Here is a 16,784-nt window from a genome sequence, read left to right as displayed (position 1 = left end):
TTCTAGGCCGCTTCCTTTCTTCCCAGCCAGAATCCAGCATCTTTCCATGCTGAGGCGGCCTGGCCTCACCGTTCACTCTGCATCTGCAGCTTCCAGGGGGTCTTTGTTAAACCACTGAGTGGTCCTTTCCCTGTCAGGTAAGTGGGGTTTGTGCAGCCCTGAATTCTGTCCTTAGCATTAACCGTCATCTCCTTTCTTTCTCTATCCTAAATCGTAGATTTTCCAGCCTGTGTCGCTAACTGTGGCAGTCCCAAAGGGAGCCTAGAGGTGGGGACCAGGAGAGAGGAGGTGGAGGAAAAGACCAGTCCTGGGAGTTCTGAGCTTGGGGCCCTGCAAGTTCAAGGGCACTGAGCTGAAGAGGGGGAGGGGGGTTGGAGGGAGCCTAGGAAAAGTTCCGGTTCCCAGGGATTCCCATGGACTACCAGCTCTCCTGAGGAGGAGAAAAGAGTCTCCCACCCCCTTGGTCCCAAGGGTCCAGTGCTTGGGAGCTGGTGGAAAGCTGCACACAGCTGCAGTGGTGCTACTGGAGGCGCAGACAGACCCGATCAGCGCATCCTGGGGAGCAGCGAAGACTGAGTCCCTGGGAGACCAGAAAGCCTGCTGGCTCCTAACCCAACTGTCTGAATATGTCAGTTAGGAGGGGTTGAATTCATCCTGGCTCTGAGAAAGCAGTGCGCAGGCCCCGGCAGGTGATTTCAAGAACCGTCTTTGGAAAAAGAAAAGCTAGGTTCAGAAGAGGTGAGGACTCTCCCTTCCCGGAGCACAGAAATCGTAGTGCAGCCTTGGGTTCCGGTACTTCAGGGAGGACACCGGACCGGGCAGAGGAGCGTCAGAGTACACTGGTGAGAGGTGGGGTGGGACTATTTTAGAAGATTAGGCCCCTTCACGACCGTACAGGGTCGAGTTCGGAGGAGAAAAGGTGATTTGGTTGAAGGTGGGTAACCGAAGCCAGGAGCTCTGAAAAGGCATCGAGCGAAGAGGACTGAGCACGCAAGAGACCTGGGGCCCTCCGAAGCCACCAGCAGTGGGACAGCCCCGCTCAGATATCTCCAAGTGGTTTTGGAACCTGTTAGCCCCCTGATCTAGACTTTTGTTGCCTGAATTTCAAGACGGGCGCCGCGGAAGACCGAAATCGTTTTATCCCTAAACCCAGGAAACGCAGCACCCATCACCCGGTGCGCCCTCAAGACAACGTGAAGCAGCTAAAGCCATTTCTAACCCCCGCCCGCGGCAGGCGCACTCAGAGAACAAATAAAGCTGGGTACCCGAGTGAGAGCCGGTTCTCCCCAATCGTCCCATCAAGGGAGCATCAACCTCCACTCCTGTGCCAGTAGACCGCGAACCCGGGAGGGCATCTTGTCCCCACTCCCGTTGGAGAAGACCTTTGGGGCTGGAGGAGACGCCAGGAGGATTGAGCCCGGGGGCTCTATGGAGTGTCGGAGCCTCCCACCCGGACCCTCACTTCACATTCCACATCTCTTGCACCCCCACCCCTCCAGCCGCCCGCCGCCTGCTGGGGACCTCACAGCGCTCCCCACGGCCCGCTCCCGGCCCACCGCCGAAAAGCTTACAGTTTGTCGCCCCCTGACGGCAGGCAGCACTGCTCCACCGGCTCCCGCCGCGGCAGCCGGGACTGGGGCGAGGGGGCCCCAAGGTGGGCTCACGGAAGGAAAGGAAAAGACTCTTCCCATCTCTCGGGATGCAGCCTGGTCTCCTCGGTGGCAGGCGGCGGCGACGTGGTCGGCGCTGAGAGCGCAGAGGTAGAAAATAACAAGGCTTGTGCGGATTCCCACGTCGCCGCTGGGCTGGGCTTGGCTCTGTTGTTTCGAGAGCCCGGGATGCCGAGTGGAACAAAGTCAAGAGAGGCTAGGCTCCGGGGCCGCGGGGCCGCCGCCGAGCACGGGGCGCCCGCTGGGACCAGGGAGCCGACGCGCCCTTCCGGGCGAGGACGCCCTCCTGGCGGAGTACGGCTTCGAGGATCGCCGAGTGGCCTTGGGGACTGACTCGGGTTTCTTGGGCCAGAAGAAGGAGAGGCAGCCGCGTGCCAAAAGATTGAAGCAAACAGGAGGCTGCCGGTCTTCCCGGGAGGCAGGAAGGGCGGCGAGTGAGTACCCCTGCGCTTTGCCGCCTGAGCCCAGAACATGAAAGGTAAGGCTGCGAGAGTCAGAGGTTCGGTGCCAAGGTCGTCCTTGGAGCCACAATCACCCCGTTTCATGTCTCCTGAGCCGCTTTGATATTTTGGTGGGGCTGTTTCGGAGAGCTATTGGGGTGTGCCAACGAAATGTGCCAGTCACAATAGAACCGGGTGTTTCCCGGGGCCCGTGCATCGCAAAAGCTTCAGGGAAAACCTAAACCTGAAGAAGGAAGTCCCGCTCGGCTCCCGCGAGGCTGAAGGAGCTACCGGGCGCCCTTCGGTTAGGCGACCGCGACGGAACAGAGCGTAGAAGATACAGGCGGCATCCCCGGAGGACCCCGGGCCGAGCCCGCGGACTAACAGCGGACGCCAGTACCCGGCCGCCGCCCGGCTGAGCCGCCGGACCAGCGCCCGCTCCGAGGGAGCGAAGAACGGATCCCAGGGCCTCCCTCCGGCGCGCGCGCCCCAGGCCTGCGAACTCGAGAGCGCTCCGGGAGAGTCTGGGCTCCAGGCACGCCTCGCGCTTTTGCTGGGATTTTAAGAACACTGTGCCGGGAGTCGCGTGGTTTGGAAAGCAAAGTCAACAAACCGACTCTTTTCGCTTTCTTTTTAAATTTGCTTAAAAAAAAAAAAAAAAGACAAGGCAAACGACACACGTGCTTTATGCACCAGGTTATAGTGTGCCCCACCTCGGCACAGACACGGTTTTGCAAAGGCGATCCCGCGCACCACACTTAAAAACAGGAAGGAGCAAGATGTGGTCAGCTGCACCGAGACCTCAGGGAGGAAGAGCGAAGCCAGGTCAGGGAACTGCAAACCCCAGGGAACGCGCTCACAGCGCACTAGCTCGCTGGATAAGGGACTATGAGATAAATCAACGGAACCCCACACAGAGTGACCGCGGCGTTGGGGACCTGGGGGCGGGTAGGAGGGAGGAGGACTCGCGGCTGAATTGGCCCCTTTGCCGGCAGCCGTGCGGACTCACAGGTAACGGGGGCGGGTGCGTCTCTCCCTGCACCTGCTACTCCACACTGGAACACACACACACACCCCAGACCCCACATGGAAGGTGTTGAAGATGGTGCCAATTGGCAATAAAATAGAGCTACAAGGACAAGAAATATCGACGGCTTCCATTGGGCCTGCTAGTGACCGCGCTGGCCTGAAGTTGGTTCAGTCGCCAGCTTGGAACTGGGTCGAGCTGGCAGTGATGGAAAGAAGTGCCATATCCCTGGGGGCTGACGGCGGGGGTGTCCTTGGAAATGCAAGGGGAGAGGAGCAAAGAAATGTCTTTTTCATTTTCCCCAAATGAAATGAACAGACAAGAATACGATGAATACTGTCCGCTGAATAACAAAACAGTTCCCCGATTCCGTTCAGAGGCGGAGGGAAAAAAATCAAAAAAACAAGACCTGCCCTGAAATCCTCATTAGAAACACATAGAGGGAAATTGAACTTTGCGAAGGAAGATCTGAGGTACTTCCTACCCTAAAATGCAAGGATCTGCCTTCTACATTTATAACATTTCTTTTGGAGTAGAGACATTTTAAATGTTGCATTTGGGTGATAAAAACTAACTACAAGAAGCCGGTGCCCCGTGGGAAAAGATGGTTTCTTTGAGCTTTCTGAAAGAGCAGCATCTCTGCGATTCTTGTATGCAAAATCCAGGATTTCCCTCCTTTCCCTGGCAATGGGCATGTCAAATAAGTTTCAATTTCCACTTAAATAAAATTATCTTAGATCTATTTCATTTCATTCCAGCAACCAAAAGCCTCCAAGGAGTTCTCCAGGCACTGGACAAAATTCCACCTCTGCAGTGAGCTCTCAAAAAATGTTTATATGGCAGTGCTAAGAGCCTAAACAGCACTATTAAAATGGAAATATTTGGGAAATTTAAAATGTCCATGGGGCATATCTCCTGTACTGGGTCTGGGCACTTGGAGAAGGAGAGATCTAAGAGTGGCCACAGGGATAGAGGACAGAGATGGCATTTTCAAAGGGGACCGAGAGGGTGATGGCCACTCTGCCACAGGATGACTCGCACAAGTGGCAGTGGGTGGGTGAGGGTCTCTCACTGCCTGGTGGACGCCCCTGTGGATCAGACTTGATCTGCTACAAATATTGACATGTGTGAGACATCCATGCTGGCCAGCCTAATTGGAACCAGCTTGAAGTGTGCTGCCCCTTGAATGCTTTGGAAATTTGTGATCCTCCATGGACATGAAACCAGCAGAATGCATGGAGGACCTGGAAATTAAAGGACGTGCAGAGCCTGTTTCTTGAACTAAAAAAAAAAAAATGCCCATTCAGTTGTGATTTACCTGTATTTGTCTGATTTCTTACTAAAGATCAGTCCTCTCCAATCTTAAACACACACACACAGACACACACAAACACAAACCATAATTCAAGCGCTGGAAACAGGGCAGTTAGGAGGTTTGCTCTAAAGAACTCTGAAACCTGCTGGTAGAGGGTTTCCACCTTCTCAGACAGACAGTGAAGCAGGCATCCTGCTCCCATTTTCTGTTATCCGTTTCTTGTAAGCTTAAAATTATCATTCATTATTTATGGTAATGATTTTACTTGTTGAACCCAGCATACTACTTGGAAATATTGCTGTTTTGGAATAAAGGCTTTGTTCCAGGCTTGTGGATTGATTTGTTTAGTGTATGCTTAGAAGTCTTGAAGGCCTCTGGAATTGCATGTTCTCCTCAAAGTAGGGTCTCCTTCGCGTTCATTTCACATTTCATAGGCACATCCCTATGTTATCTCTCCCTGCAGTGCCATTTACATCATTTTCTTGCCAGAAGTCAAGTCTTTTATGATGAACTTTCTTTTGGGCACAAATGAAATTTTAACCTGTAACTTACTTTTCACTGCCAGGCTACTTGATCACTTTTAACTAGTTATTGCTTGATATCTTTTTCTCTGTAATTGCTGCAATATCTCAATGCCTGCTATATATACATATATATATGTGTGTGTGTGTGTGTGTGTGTGTGTGTGTGTGTGTGTATATATATATATATAACATGTCCGCAGCTCGGTGATGGTTTTAATTTTCTCCCCCTCCCCCTTGCATATGGGCGATGGAGTTTTATTGAAGACCCGTAATGCCTCCGGTTTTGATTTAGTGTTTTGGAGTTTGTGATCTCATTGCCTGGTATGGAAAATATTAGACAGGGTCTGCAGATTGCATGCAGGAAAAGACCCGCATCACCACAGTGGGCTGAGCATTCGTCCCCAGTGCCCCAGTGCCCCAATAAGCCAAAAGTGCAGCCATTGAAATCAATGCTGAGATTTGTGCCTTGGATAGAGGCCCCCTCAGCCAGCCCTGCCGAAGCAAGCCTTCTTGAAGACACTGATTCTCCCCAAGGCTGCACTTTGGTCACCAAAGGAGCCTTAGAATGTTCTGACACCCGGGTCCCACTCATAGAGATTCTAGCTGAATTTTTCAGGGAGCAGACTGGAGTTTTTAAGAGCTGCCCAGGTGATTCCAATGTGCATTAAAGGGTTGAAAATCTCCACTTTAGGGAGGGGATGATGTAATTCGATGCTTCCCGCTTTGCAACTGTTTTCCAGGATGTAGGACTGGCCGGCAACTGACCTGCTTCGCTTACCTCCGCGGGTACTTTTAACATGACACATGAAAACGTGTTTAACTCCATGGAGCAAACGTCTTTCCTGTGCATTTTTGCACTGTGCCACTTTGGCCCCTCTCAGAACGGGCTGAAGAGGGGGAAGGCTGCCTTCTCAGACTTGCTGGGCTTCTGCAGGTTTGCTGTCTTTAAAAGCAAGAACCCTGTCTCCCTGTGCTCATACAGGTGATCGCAGCCTCCTGTTTAAGCTTAACCATCTCTACAGGGAACTGTGGTGGGGAGGGATCATGGAGACAGAGATTGACTTAACCCTTGGCCCGATGAAGAGGGACTTGGAGACAAGTGGCAACGAATTTAAGCACTGCCCAACGGGGAGCTGGAGAAACTGCATTGTCCAAGGAGGTGGGAAATGAACTGCCCTTTTTAACAGGGTTAGTTAACTCTGCCCTTTTGCCATGTAAGGTAGCAGGGCAGGAATAACCCTCCAGGTTCTGGTAGCATCGAAGCCTGAATCTTCTTAAGGGTTAAGCGTAGCTTAGTATTCTTATGACTGTTTCCATTTGTCACATTATTTAATGGCCACGCACATTGTCAGGGGAAAACTTTTTCCGAGTGGCTGCTGCAGGGTTGCATTTTAGATCTTAGAGCTTCTTGCCCCCCCAGATGGCTGGCTTGTTGTGATAATGACTAAAGTGTCAATTCGTAGGGAGGGTAAGGGGGGAGGAAATAGAAAAATGTTTCACTTATCCTCTTCAAAGTCTCTGAAGTCATTAAAAGGAAACTCCTTCTCTTCATTTTTAATTAGCCCTGTCTTGCTAATAAGGGTGAAGATTTGGACTGCTTTATTTGATCTAGATTGTTTTCTAAGTTTGTGCATATAATATGAACTGCATTTCATTTTTAAACAAGTTCCAAGAAAATCTGAGGTTAACTCTGTTGCTGCAGGGCCTCCAGGTCCTCAACCTTTAAGGTACATGTTTTTAAGATCCAGTTTAGCCATAACATTTGTGTCTAAATCACTACAAGATCAAGAGGACAAATACACATTCTGGTGGGGCTTTTAGATCTAGTTCATTTTTTAAGATCTTACGTGGGCACCTCTTGAGAAGATCTTAAAATATCTATTTTAGGAATCACATCCATTTTTAAAGCGTCTTGTAAAAACTTTTTTGTGTTCATGTATTTTAATAAAATGATACTGTTTCTGTTATGTTCTAAGGTAATTTTAAAATACCTTAAAGGTACAGGGAAATTAATCATAATAATAACAATAAAAATTAGAATGCCTTCAAAATGATTCGGCATTTCTCAGCAACAACCAGAAGCTTAAGGTTTAGAGAGTTGTACCCAAGGCAATACCAGATGTAGAACTCGGCAACAGGACACAGGCCTTTCAAATGGATGTGCTGAGAAAACGAGTTTTGACAGGGTTTCTTAGCATTGAGATGTTGGCAAAGTGGATACATGAATTAATATCCATCCAACTGGGAAATGCTCAGCATTGGGAATATTGCCTCTTGACAGGCCATCCAGGGAGAGGTTGCCTCCCCTGTGACCTGGCAGCACAGAGGTGCTGTCCATTTCACTTTCCGTAATAACACCTCCAGCTGAGCTAAGACTCTGCTGGGTCTAATCTCCTTCTGTAATTGTATCTCACAAAATACAAGCCAGGCCGTGATATGAGAGGCTGGTCTTTGCATGTGTGGGACATGTGTTCGCGTTTGCCATGTCAGCCGACTGATGTGGGCAGAACGAATCTGGCACTTTCATCTTGGTTTCTCTTTAAGCTGGGGCATAAGGTAACTGGAAGGGGTTGGCTGGGGCTCAGGGCACAGCGGAGCTTCAGTCTGAACAAGTGGCGGTCCGTGAGGTGGATGGTGGTTTAATTTCCTCTGGGTCCCATGTCCTCCTGGCTTCTTAGGCTGGCTTCCTGCTGCCCCCCCATTACGGAGAGACTGGGATTTCATCGGAGGGTCTTCTGTTCTCATTGTGCCTCTGGAGCTTCTCTTTGTGTAGTAGTATGGAAGCTGCTGGGAGGTTGGAGGAATTTATGATCAGATGGGAGCCGAGCCGAGCTGCTCTCCACAGCGAGAACACATGTGTGAGTGCCATCGTGAAAATAGCACATGGAAGTGGACACGACCTCTTCATTTTTATCTTTTTTTCATTGGAGTGTAGTTGCTTCACACTGCTGTGTTTGCTGGGTAGCAAAGTGAATCGGCCATACAAATCCATATCCCCTCTTTTCTGGATTCTCTTCCCAGTTAGATCACCATGGAGTATGGAGTAGAGTTCCCTGAACTATACAGAAGGTTCTCATTCATTATCTATTGTGTATATAGTAGTGTATGTATATCAATCCCAGTCTCTCAACTCATCCCACCCTGTCCTTTCCCCCTTGGTATCCATATGTTTATTCTCTACATCTATGTCTCTATTTCTGCTTCGCACATAAGATCATCTATACCATATTTCTACATTCCACATATACATGTTAATATACGATATTTGTTTTTCTCCTTCTGACTTACTTCACCCTGTAGACGTGTCCTCCTTAAAGAGGATTCATCTAAAGGTCCAAAGTGCATATGCATCTCAGATTCAGTAAAGGACCTGGCTACAGAAAAGTTCAGTGTGGCCGAGTCGAGCCTTTTTATTCTCTCTGAAGTCTCAGGTTGGAATCCAGGCTCTGCCACTTCCTGAGACCTGTGCTCTCAGTCTCTCCAGGATAGGGTCGTAATAAGGATGCGCAGCCTGACCATGGAAAATGCTTCACAGCAGCAGCTGGCTAATCTGTGGCCCTTATTCCCTTTATATTAGTTTTCTGTATTTTTTATGAAACTCACGCATTTTAATTTTTTGTCTCTTTGATAGGACATCTGTTACACACACAGTGGGTGATTTGCTGATAGAAATGTTTTATAAACCAAGCTGTCTTAAATCAGGTCTGGGGAAGGAAACAGCTTCAAGGTACTTTCCTGAGTTTCTGTTTGTTTGCCACGTGCTTTTCGTGGTTCCTCCTGGGGAAGGGATGCTTCTGGGGAGCCAGGGTCTGCAGTGAAGAGGTGGTGAGTGGTGGCTGTAAACAGTCCAGTCTGTGGAAGCTGAGGAAGAAGGAAACCCATTGATGGTCCATGGTTTTCCTGAGTCCTGGGAGGATAGTGGTTCTTAACCAGGCTGACTTCCTGCAATGCTGGCCCCACACTCCCAGGACTCCAGGCTTGTTCTGGCTTTACCCCTGGAACACCAAGCTCTTCCTTTGTCAGAGAGAAGAAGATCTTATGTCTCTGTTTGTTTTCTTGCTTTTTTTTGTCCTGAGTTTTTCCCTTCCTTGTTTGCCTTCTGAACATGTTCTTTCTGCTCGAGGATGTGCGGGGGGCTCCCTCCAGGGATGGGCCCTGTTCTTTGTGAAAGAAAGCTTGGGCCAGGCTGTCGAGAGACTCTCTCTACGGCTCTCAGTGTTGAGTACCCCAACATAGTGAGAGTGGGGTTTGAGTTCCTGCCTACCACAAATTACCATTCCTCTCCCCCAAATTTGCATCTTTCTCACATTTTAACTTTTACCCATTCCCTGAAATGCTTCAGCTCCAAGGTGTTGGTGAAATGGCCACTTTGATTCCTGAAAAGTTCATCCCCTTGGGATAACCAGGCTGTTCCTCGTTCCTTATTAATTTGGGCAGTGTGCTTGAGTAACCTGATGGCCTCAGTTGACTCTGGGGCCGGGCACCTTCAGTACAGCCATCCCCCGACCCCCCAACACCATCCCACCCCAGGTCTGAGCCCTCACCCCTCACTGCTGGCAGCAGCCTGGAGCTCCCAGCAGAGGGCCCATGCCCCTGCTTCGACCGATGACAGCCATCCCACGGAAAGAAACACCCCTTCCTGGGGCTAGCTCACAACCCATGACTGTGCATATGAGGACACAGAAACCTCAGTGGGGACAACTGTGAAGGGCTATCCCAGGGCCAGGGCTTGGCATGGAGTCAGCAGAGTCCTTCTCAGCACAGTCCCTTCTCCTCTTCCTGCCCAGTCCTGGCCTGTCACCTCTGAAGATGTTGTTCACAGCAAGAACACCTCACAGCAAACATCCTGCCACAGATCCTGACTCAGCCCACTTCCCAGGGAACCTGGACCGTGACACGCAGTTACCTCCTTTGCCAACCATGTGGGTTTGTTCCAGCCGTGTCCTTGCTCCAGAGAGGAAGCTTGGAGGCATGGAGATAAAATCACGGCCACTGAGTCACATGGTGAGGGAAGCCAGGGTGGCCGCCCCGTCATCCTCCTGGTGAGCTGAAGGAGATGCTCCAAGCAGGTGGGATGTCTACCTGGAGAGGTGACTGGACTCAGGTGCCCCGGCGCCCACAGTGGGCTAGCTGGGCTGCAGCAAGACCATCTCAGATTTGCACCAGGGATTGAGAATCTAAGAGGCACAGGGAAGGTAACAAATAGGAAAGTGAGAGGGCTCCTTCCCTCCCACCTTCAAACGCAGTGATTTTAAAATGTGGTCTGGCTCTGTTTCCAGCACATGTGAATTTCTGGAATGGAAATACAACAGAACCTCCTAAGGATGCCACAAATTAGAACTCGGGAACATGAACTGTGTTGGTGGGCTAGTGCCAGCTCTAAAAAATAGCTTCATTGAGCAAATTAATCAAGTAGCTTCAATTACAACGGAAACATATACTGAGAAAGAAATTATTTTCAGACTTTTAGGAGCTTATGTTAACATGTAATTCATGCGAGCAAATGTGAAGTTCTTTCTACAATCAACACACGGTGGTAATTCAAGGATTGGGAACAAGATGCAGTTTTCACTCGTTATGGACTTTATGTTCTGGTTACAATTTCTGAAATTTGGGTGTGTATCCTCTGCTGGGGCTGGGCAGTGAGAGAGAAGGCGCTCCCAGCCAGGCAAAATCATGTCTTCCTAGAGACTTTGCTTTCCAATGCAGAGGGTGAAGGTCCAACCCCTGGTCGGAGAACTAAGATCCCACAGGGAGCAAGGCCAGAACAAAGCAAAACAAAAAACTAGGGGGGAAAAAAAAGCACATCTTTCTAAAATGTCAATCTCACCCAATGATTTTGGAAAATAACATGATTTTGATATCCAAACAAGCATGAGTGGTTCATGGCATAGGAAACAAGATTGTTACCCTTTTTAAGAAAAACAGAAGATATCAAAAATGCAACCTTGGCTCCCTGGAGCCTGTGGCCAGGCAGGGTTCTGGCCAGGGGCATCAAGACAGATGCTGTGGAGGAAACCTTGAAGCCCCACTGCAGGCAGAGCAATCAGAGGTGAAGCCATGGTTTCAAACCAAAAAAGGTCACGTATGGTCAGTGTTCCGGCGGGGAGTCAACATCGGAGATGTACCTGGAAAAGTGGGTTTTGACAAGTGGAGGCCCAGAGGGTGAAGGAGGGGCAGGAAGGGCCCTTCCAGGAAAGAGAAGGTGAGCAAAGGAAGGTCACAGGAAGGCAGGGGTGAAGAGAAAAGAGTTTGGCTGAGACAGGAGCAGGGCCCCAGCCAGAGAGTGGGGGCAGAGAAAGCAGGAAAGAGGGTTAAGGCTATGCAGTGTTGAGCCTGCAAGTTAAAGGACAGCTATGGAAGCGGGCATGCCAGGGGGTGGAGGCTGAGGAGTTCAAGCCCGTGTCCTGCGGGGAGTCCTGCAGGGACTTTAGAACACAGGGTGCAGACCAAAGACATCACCTGCTCAACCACTGTCACCCTGGGACACGTCATTGAACCTCAGTCTTTCCATCTGGGGAATGGAGACATAAGAGAATGCATTTCTTTTTTTTTTTTCCCCATAATATTTATTTATTTGGCTGCTCTGGGTCTTAGTTGTGGCATGAAGGATCTTTAGTTGCATCTCTAGTTCCTTCTCAACCAGGGATTGAACCCACGCCCCCTTCATTGGGACCATGGAGTCTTAGCTCCTGGACCACCAGGGAAGTCCCAAGAACGCATTTCTTGAAGTCAAGAGGCTTAAATGAGACCAGGAAGACAAGGCAGGCTCTTGGGTTGGTGTCAGCTGCATAGGAAGAGCTTGATAAATGATTTTTGTTATAATAATAATCATTAATGATTATAATCACATGTAACAATTTTACTATACTTGTCATCATGGGTCTCAACATGGATCAGAGAAATAGTGAGAAATCAGGAGGAAGCTAGGTGAGCTGTGACCTGGGAATGCTGAAGGGGAAAGACGCCCAGGCAGGCGTTTTGCTCTGCTAATTGTAAAATGATCTCAGTTATGCATGAAGGCAGAATTTCTGCAAGCCATGGCCTGCTGGCCTCCGATGTATTTTTTCCTGGAAAACAACAGAACTTCATTCCTAAGACTCCTCACAGTCAGGTGTGTTTTCCCAGCATTCTCCTCCCCAAATCCTGCCCCCACCCACCCAATTCCCACCCACTTGACTCAGTACTGGGAGCAGCCACTGGGAAAAAGGGGTAGCTTTGAGCTTCACTTTCAGGGGCCAAGAGAGAAAGAAAGGCACCCTGTCTGGGACTTCCCTGGGATCCTGGGATGGATGGTCAAGGTCTATGGGTCTTGACAGCCAGCCACACCTACCAATAACTGGACATCTCTTCCCAGAAGTGACCATGGACCTTTGGGACCATGGACCACTCTTTTTAGAATTTCATTCGTTTTGTCAATAGGTAATACATTCATGTGACTCAAGTTCCCAAAAGATTTAAAGTGGTCTCCTTTAAGTAGTCTGGTTCTCACCCACATCCTGCCCTGTTCCCTCCTGAAATATACAGAGTCCCACTTTTCCCCACTGTTTTTGTCTCCTTTGATGCAAATAAATGCAAACACATGGTCTTTTCTACCTTTTCTTTCACAAAAGGAAGCATGCCAGTCTCCCTATCCTGCACTCAGCTGTTTTCACGCATCCTAGAGAACTTTCCATATCAGAGCAGACAGCACCTCACGACCTTCTTTTATTAGCTGCATAGTATTCCACCATCTGAGTTCAGCATTTATTCAGCCTCTTAATTGTGTCTAATCTTTTGCAGTTTTGTGGCCACACTGGTACACCTCTGTGGGGTCAATTCCAGAAGTGCCAAAGGCTACATACATTTGTCACCCTGATAAATGTTGCCAAATGGTCCTCTACAGGAGTCCTACCATTTTGCACTCCCAAGAGCAACTTTTTCAGCCTGTCTTTTAGGGGCTGGATGGGAGTATTATGTGCAAAAGGATATGGCAATTCACTCTAATATTCTTGCCTGGAAAATCCCCATAGACAGAGGAGCCTGGCAGGTTCCAGTCTACGGGGTCATGAAGAGTCGGACACAATTGAGCGACTAACACTGGGGGGTATTATGATAGTTATAGTTGGCGTTTCTCTTTGTAGGAATGAAATGGAACATTTTTTCATATTTCAGGCCTTTTCATGTTTTTTTTTTTTAATTTGAAATGTCTTTACCCATTTTTTTTCTATTGGATCTTTTCTCAGTTTCTAGAATGTCTTCACATACTGGGGAGATTCACACTTTCTCTGCAATGTGTTTTTTCCCAGTTTCTCACTTATCTTTTTTGACTTTGCTTATAGTGATATTTTTCATCCAGAAATCCTTGACTCTTAAGAGTCAGATTACTCTTGCTTTGTTTTAATTTTCTGGATTTGGGTACCAGAACATTTGGCACTCTTAGAAAAGTTTTCCTTGTTCCATAATGTGCAGAATTCCTTCATGTTTCCATCTGGTACTTTCCTAGTTTCGCTTTCTTAAATTTAATCTGTGACCCATGGGCATGAACTCAAGTGTATGGGGGGAGGTGTGGTTCTGACTTTCTCCAGAGGGTTACCAGGTAAAGGAACCCCTCATAAGAACCCAGGCAGTTCTTAGCCTGACAATAACTGAAGCCGTTTACCTGCACACTCAGCCTCCTGTCACTCCCTGTGTATAAACGATTGCCCAGGACTCGTTCTAAACTACCTCTCTGACCACACTGTTCTCCAGTCTGAACCAGCCAGCACTTTGCCATTCCTGCTCTGCAGCCCCCGCGTTTGACCCACCAGTCCCTTCCACAGATGGCCCAGCTCTGGGTCACCAAAGAAAGAGGTTCCCCTTTCACAGTTCTTGCTCCCCAAGTCATTCTGCCCCCCAGGGGTGGTGTCCTCCAGGGGTGCCCTCTCTGTCCCTGGATCACCAGACTCTTGGAGGGAGACACAGAAGGAATAGAATAAAGTGGTTCAAACAAACAGCAGCAATAATATAATTTATTATGCAATCTCGTTAAGCCCAAGACACTGCTCTTGACACCTTGCATGCATCCATGCATTCAGCACAGGGCCTAGGCTCTGTGTATTCAAAAAACATCATCTACACTTCTGGCTTCCTCCAGCCTTTCATCCTCCATGAGGTCTCAGTCTCTCTCTTTTTCTTTTTTTTGGCTGCACTGCATGGCATGTGGGATCCTAGTTCCCCAACCAGGGATCAAACCCTCGTCCGCTGCAGTAGAAGCACTGAGTCTTAACCTCTGGACTTCCAGGAAGTCTCTGAGGTCTCTGTTTTTGTTATTGGTCTATTAGCTCTTTCTGGAACAAGATGGAATTAAAAAATTGTCTTCGAGTCTTTTATAGCTCTAATGAAAATCTGTCCATTAATAAGACTGGCAACATCTGAACCTAGTAGTCAATCTTCACAGAAGAGGAGCAGCCAGTCCTGTGTGCCCCCCTGGGATGCAATAGGAGGCCCTGGGCCCTAGGAGTGAACCGGACTCTGATCCAGACTCTAGATCTCATCACCAGCCTACTGTAGGTAGAAGATGAAGGTTGTTTCAATGACCTTATGGGGATGTAATTAGCCCAATCTAAAATGTGGGAAAATCTACAAAGCAAGGACTCAGTTTACTCAATAAATAAATGACAAAAGAGAAAGAAGGAGGGGCACATAATAGACAAAAATAAAATTAAAATGCACAAAGGCGACCTAAGAGATGTACCAACCAGTGGAAAGGGTTGACTTTGTTAGAATCATAATTCAAACAAAACAACTGCAAATACTCGTTTTTTTAATCAATCCTGGAAATGTGAACACTGAAAAAATATTAGAAGATGCTAAGAAATCATTGTTAGATGTTTAGGTGTAAATGGTGTTATGATTTTTTTTTTAGAAAAATTCTCATCTCTTAACTCTACATTCTTACTTACATACTTATATACTCTTACATAAATACTTAAATGCATTCTCTTAACTCTACATACTAAAATATTTACTAAATATTACCAAAATATTTACCAATCCAATGGTATCTGGGATTGGCTTTTACATAATCCAGCAAATACATTTGGTGTGTTCCAGGACACCTCTTAACCCATGCCTGCTAGGTCCCAAGCTGCTCATGGGCAGGGACCAAGTCCTATACCTTTGTCCAGGGCTGGCATTTCTGGAAGGTATTTGCTGAATTTCCTGAGCGTGGAGCCACTTGAGCACAGGAGCTTAGTAAGAGCTATCAACTCCCCGTAAGCGTCTGGAAAATAAAAAACTAATGTGATCCACTTCAAATGGTCCTTAAGTTTTTTACTATCTCATTCCCAGACATGGCTGAATTCAGACAGCTCTCCAAAGACGAGCCAAAGCCAACTGCTCTGCTCTCTTCCTAAATGTCCACTTCCTGCTCACCTGTCACGTATAGATCTACAGTTCTTGCTCTTGTACAGCATATAGATCTAAATTGGAAGGCAATGTACATGTAATGTGCAGCACTCTTTTCTCATTTTGACTTTATTACCAAGTCACCATGGAGAGCCTGAAAACCTTGTCTGCCAGTTTTCTCCAGATGAGACCCTGGGGAGAATTTCTCGGGGACCCTCCTCTCCCATTTGTATTTCTCAAAGAACTGGTCTGCTTTCTCTTCAGATGCAGAGCTGTTTAATCCGTCATGTTTTCCCCAAATGTTAATGTCCAACTGCGATAATTATATTTGTATATTATTGCCAGGGCATTTCCCTCATGATCCTTCTGTGATCTTCCTGTTTTATTGGTCTTATTGATATGCAACCTTATTGATAGGTTGTGTGTGCATGCTAAGTCACTTCAGTCGTATCCAATTCTTTGTGTTCCTAGGGACTGTAGCCCTCCAGGCTCTTCTGTCCATGGGATTCTCCAAGCAAGAATGCTGGAGTGGGTTGCCATGCCCTTCTCCAGGGGATCTCCCTGACCTAGGGATCGAACCCATGTCTCTTACATCTCCTGCATTGGCAAGAGGGTTCATTACCACCAGCACCACCTGGGAAGCTATCAATAGGATACCTTGATATAAAATAAAACAGATATTTTGAATTTTCAAGGCAGCCTAACAATTTCCATAGTTGCAGATTCTACTGGGTGTGGTGGTGACAAAGTCAGGTTTTGACATTACGGAGGTTTGGCGCCTAGAGGGGAAGTCCTCCCACTGTTGATAATGGTCTCATCTCAAACAGCTCTAACTATGGGTAGTTTTTTTCAGCCACCAGGAAATAAACCTCATGTGTTTTCTTCATTTCCAAGATCATACTTTTTTGTGGGTCATTATGGACAGCAAAGTGATCACCATGTTATTTGCAATAACCACTAGCAGATTCTGCTCCTGGCTCCACAGTGAAGGCAGAAAACAGAGCGTAGCATGGAGCTCAGTTACAGCAATGATGCCATGCACCATACTGTTCAGTGACCTCAGCCCTAGGACTCCTCTTTTGTTTCATTTTGCTTTTTTTTATTATAGTTGATTTACAATGTGTTATTAATAATTTCCACTGTATAGCAAAGTGATTCAGTTATATATATATATTTCCTTTTATTCTTTTCCATGATGGTTTATCACAGGATATTGAATATGTCTCTCTGTGCTCTACAGTAGGACCTTGTTATTTATCTATTCTATGTGTAAAAGTTCGTATCTGTTAATCCCAACCTTCCACTCCATCCCTTTGCCACTTCCTCCCCACTGGCAACCCCCAATGTGTTCTCTATGCCTAGGACTTCTTCTTGATCTTGGCTTCACCTTTATGTGGCCCCACAGAGACATCTGTGGATGTCAGTCTTCCTAAGCCCTGT

Source organism: Bos javanicus, chromosome 13 (genome assembly GCF_032452875.1).
Source record: "Bos javanicus breed banteng chromosome 13, ARS-OSU_banteng_1.0, whole genome shotgun sequence".
NCBI classification, from domain to species: Eukaryota; Metazoa; Chordata; class Mammalia; order Artiodactyla; family Bovidae; genus Bos; species Bos javanicus.
Note: the sequence above shows the minus strand (reverse complement) of the source record.